The 13,558-nt window shown below is 36.7% G+C and overlaps 1 non-coding gene across 1 annotated transcript; it reads left to right on the forward strand.

Annotated features, from left to right (window-relative positions):
• Positions 1-13,176: 13,176 nt before the first annotated feature.
• LOC126007550 (U6 spliceosomal RNA) lies at positions 13,177-13,282 on the forward strand. The gene has a single exon (XR_007495101.1). It is a non-coding gene; the product is annotated as a U6 spliceosomal RNA (small nuclear RNA).
• Positions 13,283-13,558: the final 276 nt, after the last annotated feature.

Genomic DNA, 13,558 nt, shown 5'->3' on the forward strand with positions numbered 1-13,558 from the left:
CTCTATGTCTGATGCTGGCCTGCGTTGTTTCCCCATTGTCACACTTGTATTGTGGGTTTTTCTACGTGTTGTGGTGGTATTCATTGTCTATATGATGCAGGCAGCACACTCCTCTGGCTCCTCCCTTTCTGGATGGGCTGACTTGCCTCTAAGGGAGGGGAGTCCTCCGTGGATGAAGCCTCACACTGGGTCAAATCTTAGGCCCGAGCATGCAACAGAGAAGACAGTCCGGAGAGAAATGTTTGCTTCTGTGATATAGCGCCGTTGTTAGTGTGATTTTTCCTTCTTGTTGCAATGGTGTTCTTTCTTTAGAAAGAGTGCAGAGCCGCGTAGTGAAGTGGAGCGGCCGTGCTCCACTGGAGCCTCTTTTTGCCCCACTCGCAAGAGTTTCACGCAAGAGGACAGTAGACAGACATAGACAGGTCACACTCACAGTTTTTCACAGTTGGGCCCCACTGGGCTGGTGTACTTTCGCGGATTTTCCCTGCCTGGTGTCACACACAGGGAGCCGGCTTTTGCAAAGCCTTGCCGGTTTTCATGCTCTGTAGTCCCTCCCTGAAAATGGCGTCTGGGCGAGCGAGGTTTCTGGAGCCTCTTTTTGCCCCACTCGCAAGAGTTTCACGCAAAGGACAGTAGACAGACATAGACAGGTCACACTCACAGTTTTTCACAGTTGGGCCCCACTGGGCCGGTGTACTTTCGCGGATTTTCCCCACCTGGTGTCACACACAGGGAGCCCGCATATTGCATATTTTAAAGGTAATACATACTTTTAACATAGAATTTCAAAAAGTAATTTAAATGCAACTAACTATACATCTAAGAAAATGATAAATTAGTCATTTTATATTACTAATAAAAGGCCTATCTTGATTCTTTTCATTCAAGAAGATATATAGATTAATACAGAAAAGCAGAGACAGTGGTAGGTTGGGGTATTTGATTGACTATAGAATATCATTAGGACAAGAAACTAGGAAACACCCAGTCAGTCTCATGATTGAAGAGAGTATACATAGCTTCATGAATAAACAAGAGCTCAGAAACTTTATTAACTCATAAAATAGCCTTCAAAGAAAAAACAGAAAGGTCTACTTTCAGACAAAACAGAACAATAGACACATCAAAGTCCTACATAAAGATGACAATAAATCCATTGACAAATATCTCTTAACATCAATGGACTAAATACACTAGTTAAGAGACAGAGTGGCAAAATGAATCAAAAAGCTGAAGCCAACATTCTGCTGCCTACAAGAAACACATCTGAATAGCCAGAACAAACAGACTCAAAAACAGAGGTTGGAGGAAAGTCATCCAAGCAAACAACTCCCTTTAAAAAAAAAAGCTGGAGTGGCCATATTAATATCAGATGACATACTGTCTAGGCTCAGAAAATTTATAATGAACAAAGATGTACATAACATAATAATCAAGGAGTATGTACAACAAGAAGAAATCACACTCCTGAGCATATGAGCACCCAATGAGGGACCAGTAAATTATTTAACAAAATTTTTGACAAATGAAAGCAGACACCAGTAACAACACAATAATAGTTGGAGACCTCAACACTACCCTGTCCCCCTTTGATATGACAACCAGGCTTAAACCCAACAAGAATGTATTAGCTCAAAAAGGATAAATGGAATAAAGTGACCTAGTAAACATATAGGGAACTTCATCTTCAGAAAAAATGTATACACATTCTTCTAGAATGCACATGGTTCATTGTCCAGTAGAAATATATGTTGGTCCATAACACAACATATATCATAACATAACAACAAAACACATAGATTTTCATAAAATTATGGATAAGAAATTGTACAGACTACCTTTTCTGATCACAATCACAGGAAATTAAAAGTGAACTATGAAAGGACAAAGAAGAAAAACGAGTGGGTCATAGATTAAATCAAATAGGAAATCAAAAGATTCTTTTAAATAAATGCAAATGAAAACACAAATTATCAGAATTTGTGGTGCACAGCAAAATCGGTACTAATTGCAAAATTTATAGCTTTGCAAGCACGCATAAGGAAGGAAGAAGGTGCCTACATAAATAGCTAAATTATACAGGTTAAAAAATTAGAAAAAGATAAAAAAAAAACAAAATAGGTAGGCAGAAGGAAATAACAAAACTTAGAGCAGAAATCAATAAAGTTAAAATCACAAATCAATCCAAAAGTTCAACAAAAGCAAAAGTTGTTTCTTTGAAAAAATAAACAATATTGAGAAAAACTAGAAAAACTCACAAAGAAAGGGAGAGAGAAAATTAGTAAAGAAGATTAAAAATGAAAGTGGGACATGACTACAGATACTAAAGATATTTAATGGGTAATCAGAGACTACTTAGTGAAACACTATGCCACAAAACATGAGAACATGGAAGAAATGAATAAATTCTTGGACTCTTATAATCTTCCATGGTTGAATCAGGATGATCTAGCATATCTAAACAGATCCAACATTATTGAGGAAATTAAAATGGTAATCAAAAGTCTTCCCCCAAAATGTGCAGGTCCAAATGGATTCACTAAGAAATTCTTTCAAACCATTTAAGAGGAACTACTAAAAATCCTTTTCAAGTTCTTTCAGGAAATTGAAGAAACAGTAACACTTCCAAATAGTTTTTATAAACCTAACATCACCCTGATACCAAAGCCAAACAGAGATGCTGCAAAAAAGAAAACTACAGACCAATATCCCTGATAAACTCAGATTCAAAGATCCTTAACAAAATCTTAGCAAATAGGATTCAATGCCTCATCAGGAAATTATACACCATGCCTAAGTAGATTTCATTCCAGGAATACAAGGATGGTTTAATATTAATAAATCAATCAACATAATACACCATATAAACAAAAAAGAAAAATAAAAACCATATGATCATATCAATAGATTCAGAGAAAGCATTTGATAAAGCTAACACCCTTTCTCATCTCAGCAAGATGGAAATGGAAGGAACTTTTCTCAATATAGTCAAGGTCATCTACCACAAACCTATGTCAAATATTATTCTCAATGAAGATAAACTAAAAGCCTTTCCTCTAAAATATGGTACAAGACAAAGCTGCCCTTTCTCACCATACCTATTCAACATAGTGCTGGAAATTCTTGCCATAGCAATTAGGCAAGAAAAAGATATCAAGGGCCTCTAGATAGGAAAGGAAGAAGTCAAGCTCTCATTGTTTGCAGATGATATGATACTTTATTTAGAAAACCCTAAAGATTCTTCCAAAAAGCTTCTAGAAACAATAAATTCATATAGCAATGTGGCATGCAACAAGATTAACAAGCAAAAGTAAATGGTCTTCTTATACACAAATAATGATAGAAAAGAAAAGAAATATTTAAAAAGCAATCTCATTCACATTAGTGCTACACAAACTCAAATACCTTGGAGTCAACTTAACTAAAGAGGTGAAGGACGTATGCAAAAAAAAAAAAACTACAAAACACTGCTTCAAGAAATAAAAGAGGACACAAGGGAATAGAGACACACACACACCCTGTTAATGGATTGGCAGAATTAACATCATTAAAATGGAAATACTACCTAAAGCACTGTGCAGATTTCATGAATTTCTCTAAGGATACCTAAGACATTCTTTAAAGAAGTGGATAAAACACTCCTACAATTTATTTGAAACAATGAACAACCACAAATAGCTAGAGCAACCCTTAAAAAAAAAAAAAAGAATATGGGAGACATCACCTTCCCCAACTTAAAATTATACTACAAAGCAATAGTCATTAAAACAGCATGATATTGGAATAAAGACAGACCCTCAGACTAATGGAATAGTCGAGAATATTCAGAAAATGTCCCCCAGATATACAATCAATGAATCATTGATAAAGGGCCAAGAAATAAAAACTGATGTAAAGAAAGCCTCTTAAACATGCGGTGTTGGGACAACTGGTCAGCCACTTACAAAATAGCAAACTCAGAACTCCATCTAACACTATGCACAATGGTCAAATGCAAGTGGATTAAAGACCTCTCGATATCAGACCTGAAACCATAAAGTATATAGAACATGTAAGTAAAACACTATATAACAATGAGACTAAAGGCATCTTCAAGGAGGAAACATCTCTCTCCAAACAAGTGAAAACAGAGGAAAACAAATGGGACAACATTAAGCCACGCAGCTTCTGAACTCAAAGGAAACAGTGACTAGAACACAAAGGCCACCCACAGAAAGGGAGAAACTGTTCACCCAATACCCATCAGATAAGGGACTAATATCTAAGTTATACAAGGTACTGACAGAACTTAATAAGAAAAAAAAACATCTAACCCACGAGTCTCAAACTCGTGGCCAGAGGCAGCCCTCCATACAACATTTTGTGGCCTGCGGCTGGCCTTCAAATATCACAGTATTCACGATTATTTGCTTTCCGAATGATCGCAATAAAAATCTCCTCAGTAAGAAAAAAAATTGCATTACACATTCACATCACCGAGCAGTTCCATTCAGGATATGCAAATGTTTAATGCGATTTTTTATTGCAAATATTTGGTAAGCGAATAATCGCGAATACTTTGCGCCTAGCACAGACATCATTTCCGCTGCTCCTGCCTGCTGTCCCTTGCATTATCGGAGGCCTTAGGGAGAGAAGGGAGAGAAATTTATTACAGAATTAGATTTTGTCATATCTTCATCATGACTTCATCAAAGCCTGCAGTGAAGAGAAAGATTGATGACGAGCACAGACAATTTCAGGAAAAGTGGGAGATGCAGTATTTCTTTCTTTTTTTTTTTTTTGTTATGTTTGGTTTGTTTTTTTTTTTTAATTTTTATTTTGATCATAGTGGTTTACATAGTGTTGACAATAATATTTTAGGTACATATTTACATAAAATCAGGGGGGATTCCCATCACCAAATTGTCCTCCCTACACCTCCGTTTCTATCCTACCTCCCATTTCCTCTTCCCTCACCCCAGGGCGGCTAAAATATGTGGTCCCCTCTGTATCTAACCCACAACTTAGTAGTCTTGCACCTGTTTGGTCTTGATGCCTCCCTTAGTTCCCCCTCTAACTGGAGGCAGGACTAGCTAGTTCAAGTTGCGTGGTTTTGTTTGAAAAAGAGAAAAGTAATAAACTGGGGTATTTCTTTGTTGAGCACAGGGGCATCCCCACATGTCCTATTTGCTCAGAGAAAGTTGCAGTGCACAAAGAATACAACTTGAAACGCCATTATTCAACTAAAGATGCTGAGGAATGTGCAAAATATCAAAGAAATGAGAGAGCCAAGCCGGTTGCCAGTCTTAAAGCATGTCTAATGAGGCAACAAGATTTCTTCAAGAAAGCAACCAAAGAGAATGTTGTCAGTCGAAGTTAGTTACATGGTTAGTGAGATGATTGCTAAGGCAGGGAAACCATTCACAGAAGGAGAGTTTGTTAAAAAAAAATGCATGTTACAGGCTGCAAGTATTATCTGTCTGGAAAAGAAAGGTCAGTTTAGCAAAATCAGCCTTTCTGCCAAAACTGTGGCAGAGCGCATTTCTGACATGTCAAGTGACATTTATCATCAAGTGTGTGAGAAAGCCAAATGTTTTGATGCATACTCAGTTGCTCTTGACAAGAGCACAGATATAACAGACACTGCGCAGTTCACAATTTATGTCTGTGGTATTGATTGCAATTTTGAATTGACAGAGGAGCTGCTCACAATAATTGCAATGCATGGCCAGACCACCACTAATGAGATATTTCAGCATCTGTGTGATGCCATTGAGAATGCAGGTTTGCCATGGAAGAGGTTTGTTGGAATAATAACCGATGGAGCGCCATAGATGACAGGGAAGAAAAATGGACTGGTGGCACTTGTTCAAAAAAAACTTGAAGAGGAGGATGTAGAGAAAGTCATTGCTCTTCACTGCATTATTCATCAGCAGGCCCTTTGCAGTAAATGCCTGCCATGAGACAATGTGATGTCTGTTGTTGTGAAATGCATCAACCAAATCAGATCCAGGGGCTTAAAGCACAGGAGGTTCAATGCTTTTCTAGAGGAAATGGAGTCAGAATATGGAGATGTGCTCTCTTTCACCGAGGTATGTTGGCTCAGCAGGGGAAATGTCCTGAAAAGATTTTTTGAGTTGAGAGAAGTGAAAGTCTTCATGGAGAAGGATGAGAATACTGTTTCTGAATTGACTGATCACAAATGGCTCATAGACTTAGCTTTTCTTTTTGACATCACACATAAGCTGAATTGCTAAACAAGATGTTACAAGGCCTGGGGCAGCTTATCAGTGCTGCCTATGACAACGTGAGAGCATTCTCCACAAAACTTGTGTTATGGAAATCCCAGCTTTCTCAGACAAACCTTTGCCATTTCCCAGCATGCAAGGAACTTGTGGATTCATGCATACCATTCAGTGGTTAGAAATATGTTGATGCTATTTTTAAGCTAGAGAAGGAATTTAATCACAGATTTGCAGACTTCAAAAAGCACAGAGCCACTTTCCAAATTTTTGTGGACCGCTTTTCCTTTGATGTGCAAGATGCCCCTGCTGTGCTTCAAATGGAGCTCATTGACCTGCAATGCAACTCTGATCTCAAAGCCAAGTTTAGGGAGATTAGTGGAAAAGCATACAAGCATGGGCAATTTTTGAGAGAATTGCCCCCCAGCTTCCCTGAGCTTTCTTGAATGTTCAAGCACACCATGTGCCTTTTTGGGAGCACATATTTGTGTGAAAATTTATTCTCCACATTGAACTTCAATAAGTCAAAGTACAGGTCTAGACTTAATGATCATCATCTTCAAGCCATGCTGAGGGTCTCAACTGCTTTCTCTCTAAGCCAAATGTGGTTCAGATTTGTGAGAAGAAGTGCTGTCAAGTCTCTGGCAGCAAGAAATAGGCAAAAGATGTCATGTTCAGAAGAACTGTTCATGATCTTCACTCAATGTTCTATTCATGTTCAGAAGAAATAATTAAAACTGTTAATAATGAAGTTTGAGGACTTTTTTTGTGAAATCCCTTATGCGGCCCTGCCTCACCCTGACTTTGCCTCCTGCAGCCCCCAGGTAAATTGAGTTTGAGATCCCTGATCTAACCCAATCAAATAATGGGGAGAAGATATGAACAGATACTTCCTCAAAGAATAAATTTATATGGTCAAAAGGCATATGAAAAAATGCTCCACATCACTAACTATCAGGGAGTTGCTAATCAAAACAACAATGAGGTACCATCTCATGCCACAGAGACTGGCACACTCACACAGAACAAGAACAATCAGTGCTGGTGGAGATGTGGGGAGAAAGGAACTTGTTTTTACTGCTGATTGAAAAGCTGTCTAGTCCAGCCTTTCTGGAAAACAATATGGAGTTTCTAAAAACCTGGAAATTGATCTAGCTCTACAACGCCTAGGGACATACCCTAGGACCACTAAAACACAATACAAAAATGCCCTATGCATGCCTATGTTTATGGCAGGATTATTTACAATATTCAGAATCTGGAAACAACCCAGATGCTTGACAACAGATCAATGGCTAAAAAAACTGTGGTATATATACACATTGGAATATTACACAGCCATCAGGGGAGATGAAGTCACAAAAATTTTCTATACATGGATGGACATAAAAACTATTATGTTCATTGAAATAAGTCAGAGGGAGAGAGATAGACACAGAATAGTCTCATTCATCTATGGTATTTAAGAAAAACAAAAGACATTATTATAATAACACCTAGAGACAATAGAGATGAGGACTGGAAAGACCAACCACAATATGATGTTTACCACAAATAATGATGAGTGCGATTAGAGAAATAACTACACTAACAACTATCATGATAATGGTAATGAGTGAGAGAAGTAGATTGCCTGTCTTGAATACAGTCAGGGGGTGGGGGAAGAGGGATATAGGGGCATTGGTGCTGGGACTGTTTCGCTTTTTATAACTGAAACACAGCTACAAACACGTTTGTAATCATGGTGCTTAAATAAATACATTATTAAAAAATTAAAAAGGAAAAAAGTGGGCCAGAGAGATAGCACAGCGGTAGGGCATTTGCCTCAGATGCTGAAGGATGGTGGTTCGAATCCCGGCATTCCATGTGGTCCCCCGAGTCTTCCAGGAGCAATTTCTGAACACAGAGCCAGGAGTAACCCCTGAGTACTGCTGCGTGTGACCCAAAAACCAAAAAAAGAAAAAAAAAACCAAAAATATAGTTGTTTGTGCATTTGCCTTGCATGGGGCCAACCCAAATTCAATCCCAGGCATCCATAGTGTTCCCTGAGGACCTTAGCAGTAGCAATTCCTGAGTATGGAGCCAGGAGTAACCCCTAAGCACTGCTTGTATAGCCTCCCACAAAAATTTCTGACATATACTTATCATATATCAATGAATTTATCCATATGAGCATAGACTTTTAGTGATAGGAAAAAAATCATTTTGATATTCAAGTCATTGACCACATCCTAGATGATACTTGAGATTCTTTCAATAAGTAATTTCTTTCTTTTTTTGTTTGTGTGTTTTGGGGTCATACCTGGAACACTTAGGGATTACTCCTTCCTTCTGAAAGGCCTGGGGATCATATGGGATGCCAATGATTGAATCTGAGTCCATCCCAGGTTAGCCACATGCAAAGAAAACTACCTATATGCTGTGCTATCACTCCAGGCCCAAGTAATTCATTTCTAAGTAAGAGATACATTGTGTTCAGAACTGTATATCTAGATAAGTATTTTCATAATTAAATTTCAATATTGGCTAAATTTCCATAATATCAGTTTACCAAACTGAATTCCAATTAGGTGAGAGAATTATCTCAAGAAAGGAAAATGAATTATTTTAAGTGATTAGTAATATTAAGTGCCACCATGAATTGCATCCTGATTCAGTTATGACTCAGTTGCTCCAAGGTTAGATAATAACTATGATTCTGTGTTTTAAAATTATATTTCCTCAAATCCAATTCTCCAAATATGAATGTCTTAATTGAAAATTCAATGTCTTCTCCTAAAAATATTACTTCTTTATCTCCCCTCAGACTATCTCAAAAGACTTAAAGGGGATATCTATATTTTCTTTGTATATTTCTGTAGATACATTTTCTTAATCATTATAAATTAGTGTTTATTCCTATACATAGGGGTAGCTTCTACCATCCTTTTATATGGAGGAAATCTGCTTGGTAGGAAATTCTAGTAGAAATTTCTTTTTTGGAATATGAGCTCATGTCAAAACCGGAGCATAGAGACTGTCTAGCTTGTTATTTTTACCCTCAAATGCATCAGTAGGCCTATAGGCCTACTAAAATGGGGTAGTCTTAAATATATAAAGAGAAATTCTTATCTAATAGGCCCACTAAAATGGAGTAAACTTATATATAAAAAGAAATTCTTATTTAATAGGGATAAGAACCATACATTTTGTAGTGCAGTGGCACCTTCTACCCTGAACATTTGTCATGGGTACTTGACTTAGGCATCAACGTATCGGTCATTGACTGTTCAACCTTGAGCCCCAGATCCCAACCTTTGAACTGGCAGTTTCCTATACTAGCACAAAGAATCAAACTACCACCAGAGGTCCTAATGCTGCTCTGGCACCAAATTGCTCCAAGGTAGGTTCATATGAATCCCTGACGATGAAGAGAAAGCAACAACTTGATCTAAGGGCAGGTTGCCCTACCTTCCCACCTAATGGTGAGATTAAATTAGAAGATTTTACATGACACCCCAGCTTCAACTGTGCAAAAACCAAGATCTCTAATCAGAGAAGACTCACTACAACAACTGAGTAGTAGTAGAACTTTTCCTGTGACCCGAAAGACCTTGGATTTAGACAACTAACATGCCTGGAGTCTGCAGTCAGTCTTATGACTGTATGCTTCATAGGTAGAGACACCCTGTATCTCTTTGGCCAATACATTCCTTTATAAATTCCCCAATGTTTACTGAGTCTTTGCAAAACAAATATAAAAACTTGCCACATATGCTCCTTTTTAAAAAAATTTATTTATGTCTTCTAGATATGAGCTCCTACCTTTTTCATAGAACCATAGAATATGAATTATTTTGTTCTGCCACATATTTCTATGGCTTCCCACAGATTAAGAAAAGAAAAACAAGTGAACGGGACCCAGGGGCCAAGTGGTCTCAGATGTATTGAGTGGGAAACAAATAGAACTACATACTCAAGCCAAAGTCAATGACAATAAAATAAGAGACCCAAACTATAATATGCTAAACACAAAGTGTACCCATCACACTTGTAGACCAGGTGGCTAAGGGTGCAGGTTTGGAATTCAGAATTCATGCTGAGAACTATAGTGGAGGGATGTCAACACTGGTGGTGGAAATGCTGCTAACTCACTATCACTATATGTCTGAAATATAACTATGAAATACTTGTAATTCATAATGGTCTCAATAAAAAGTGATTACTTCTAAAATTAAAATGTAGTGTATATATTAATTCATAACCCACAAAGAAATCTGTTTTTTACTCTATATTTAGCTGTTAATATAAAGGTCCCTGGGTCACCAACAAGTGCCAGCTCTAATATGATATCCTGATAACGAGGAAATGGGAACAAGTTGACCTAAGAGCAGGTTATCCTACCTTACCAGCTAATGATAAGACAAAATCAGAAGACTTGTCACCCTTTGGTCGGTCCAAAAGCCAATATCACGATTTACAGATGACTGGCTACTAGAACCATGACCGGTGAAACCAATAAAAAAGTCCTAGTCTAGGGTTTGAACTACGACCTGCACAACAACCATGATCCCCAGTTCCAAAGGTCTGGCAGAGATAATTGCAACGGAATGGGGCTTCTGGAAACACAATGAAAGACGCTATCCCAGGTGCCATCCTAGGATCAGTGCAAAGACCAAGACCACCAATCACAGATGGATTAAAATGACACTGAGGGAACAGAACTTCTAGAACCACAAAGAAAGACTTCATCATAAATCCCACTCCTGGACCTGTGCAGATACTGAGATCTCTAGATACAGAGGTCTGATTTTATCACACAGGACAGAGCAGAAGTCTTCCAAACACCACGAAAGCACCACCGGAGAGTAAATGAACCTGAACAGAGTCTATAAATTAATCCCATGACAATAATCCAAGGGTGGAGAAACCCCGTATGTCTTAGGCCAAGTGAATTCCTTTTCGAATGACCCCAATATTTACTGTGCCAGTGCAGGAGGGGAAAAAAAAGGCAAAAAGCACAAAACATTTTTTATATATTATTTTTATCTTAATTTATTTTTTTTAATTTTGTCTACCTATCTACTTTTTGTTGATTTCTTTGTTTTGGTGTGGTTATTGAAGTTGTTGTCCCCATTTATATTTATTTTCTTTCTCTTCTTTTCTTTCTTTATGTGCTCTGCCATGTTTCTTATCTCAAGACCATGGTATTTTTGTGGTACTTATCATTATTGTTGGAGTCCTCACTGGATATTTGACACTTTTTATTGTACTGTTGGGGTATTTCACCTTCTTTTTCTCCTTCATCTCTCAAACCAATGATGAGAGTCTCTAGAAGGATTCCACCCATTTTCAGCGTATTAGACTTTTACCCCAGTTTATTACTTTTCTCTTCTTCAAACAAAACCACATAACTTGAACTAGCTAGCCCTACCTCCCAGTTAGAGAGGGAAATAAGGGAGGCACCAAGACCGAACAGGTGCAAGACTACTAAGTAGTAAGCTAAGTACAGAGAGGACCACATATTCTAGCAGCCCTGGGGGTGAGGGAAGAGGATATGGGAGGTAAGACGAAAATGGAGGTATAGGGAGGACAAATCAGTGATGGGAATCCCCCCTGATTTTATGTAAATATGTACCTAAAATATTATTGTCAACAATATGTAAGCCACTATGATCAAAATAAAAATTATATTTAAAAAATGTAAGGGTCCCATTGAGAGGTAAATTATATTATAGTTTATTAATATTTATTACAGTTCACTCTACTCAGACACTTATTTTCTCAATATCTATTAGGAATCACTAAAGCAATATCAAATGAGAAAACATCAAATTTGTAAGTTTAATGAGGTTCCAAATATTCTGTTGATGCCACAAATACATTGTTTGTGGCTATTTCCAAAACAGTTTCTTTCAGGCTAGAGAGCTAGTACAGGGGTTAAGGTATTGCAGTAGAATTGTCCCAACCCAGTTTGATCCTCAGTACCTCACAGAATCTCCAACAATGACCACCAATGATTGTGCTCTCCCAAAGCAAAACAAACTCTTTACATTCTGCAAGGCTTTTTCTTAAATACTGGTATATTATATTAAATTTAAAAAAGAAAACTTAAGCTTAATTAAAATCTCATCTGAAAACTCTCATTTGTGAGGCTTATTCAATCAAATTAATTGTATTACTAATAGTTCCTATGCTTTTAGAGAAAATATATGCAGATCATCTTTCTACTACTACCATGTGTATTTTCATATGATTAAAAAAAGTCAAATCTTTAAAATTTTGTGAAATTTTAACGATTTCTTTATCTCTTAATTTGATAGCCACAGTTGACTTGTCATTGGCATTTCATTCATATAGTCAAGGACCTCCTTTTTCTTTGTTAACATAGATGAAGTTCAAAATGATTAAGTAACTTCTCCCTCTGTCTTCTGAGAATGAAATTTATGTTTCATTGATTTTCCTAAACTTTAAAATAATATCTGGGCATCAAATAATAATAATAATAATAATAATAATATATTTTAAATTTGAGAATATACAAAGCTAAATTAATGTTGTGGCTCTGAAATACAAATTATAAAATATAAATAATCAACATAATACTTTTCCCCTTAGCTTTAATTTACTAGAATTAACATAAAATTTTTCCATGAAATTCTATAAAAAATTGCATATTTTTTTCAAAAAAACTTATACATAAATTATTAAAATTATTTTATGTTTTATGTTAAATTTCTGTTTAAAATTTTTGGGGTACATTTCCAAACTTTGGTTATAGAAAGAAACAATCTCAACCCCTCCCTCCACCATAACCCAAATAACTGAAAAATTTTTGCTCTTAGTTGTGACATAATGTAAACAAAATAAGGCATATTCATTGAATAGTGAATAGGCTTTTCTGCCAAGTGTTTCAGTTTCCCAATAGATATCTTATTAACTTATCAACTAGTCCTCTTAAAAATGTCTGATAACTGTGCTCGCTTTGGCAGCACATATACTAAAATTGAAATGATGCAGATAGATTAGCATGGCCCCTTCACATGTATGACATGCAAATTCGTGAAGCATTCCATATTAATAAAAACTGAGTCAACTGACTCATGTCTAACCAATGTTATATGTCAGAAATAACTCACTAGTTCTTAAGAAGCTAGTAAGCAACTAACTAGTAAAAGATTTAAATTTCCTGACTTCATACAATGAAGAGTTAGGTAATCATTTACTCTTTATTATCTTATATAGAACCTTTAAACAGTGATATATACAAAATATAACAGATTAGTGGAATAGGGGTTACTCAAAGACATCAAAATGACAGCATGCATTTATTTTGTGGAACAAAGTAGCAATGCATA

The sequence above is a fragment of the Suncus etruscus genome, chromosome 4, assembly GCF_024139225.1.
Source record: "Suncus etruscus isolate mSunEtr1 chromosome 4, mSunEtr1.pri.cur, whole genome shotgun sequence".
In the NCBI taxonomy this organism is placed as follows: domain Eukaryota; kingdom Metazoa; phylum Chordata; class Mammalia; order Eulipotyphla; family Soricidae; genus Suncus; species Suncus etruscus.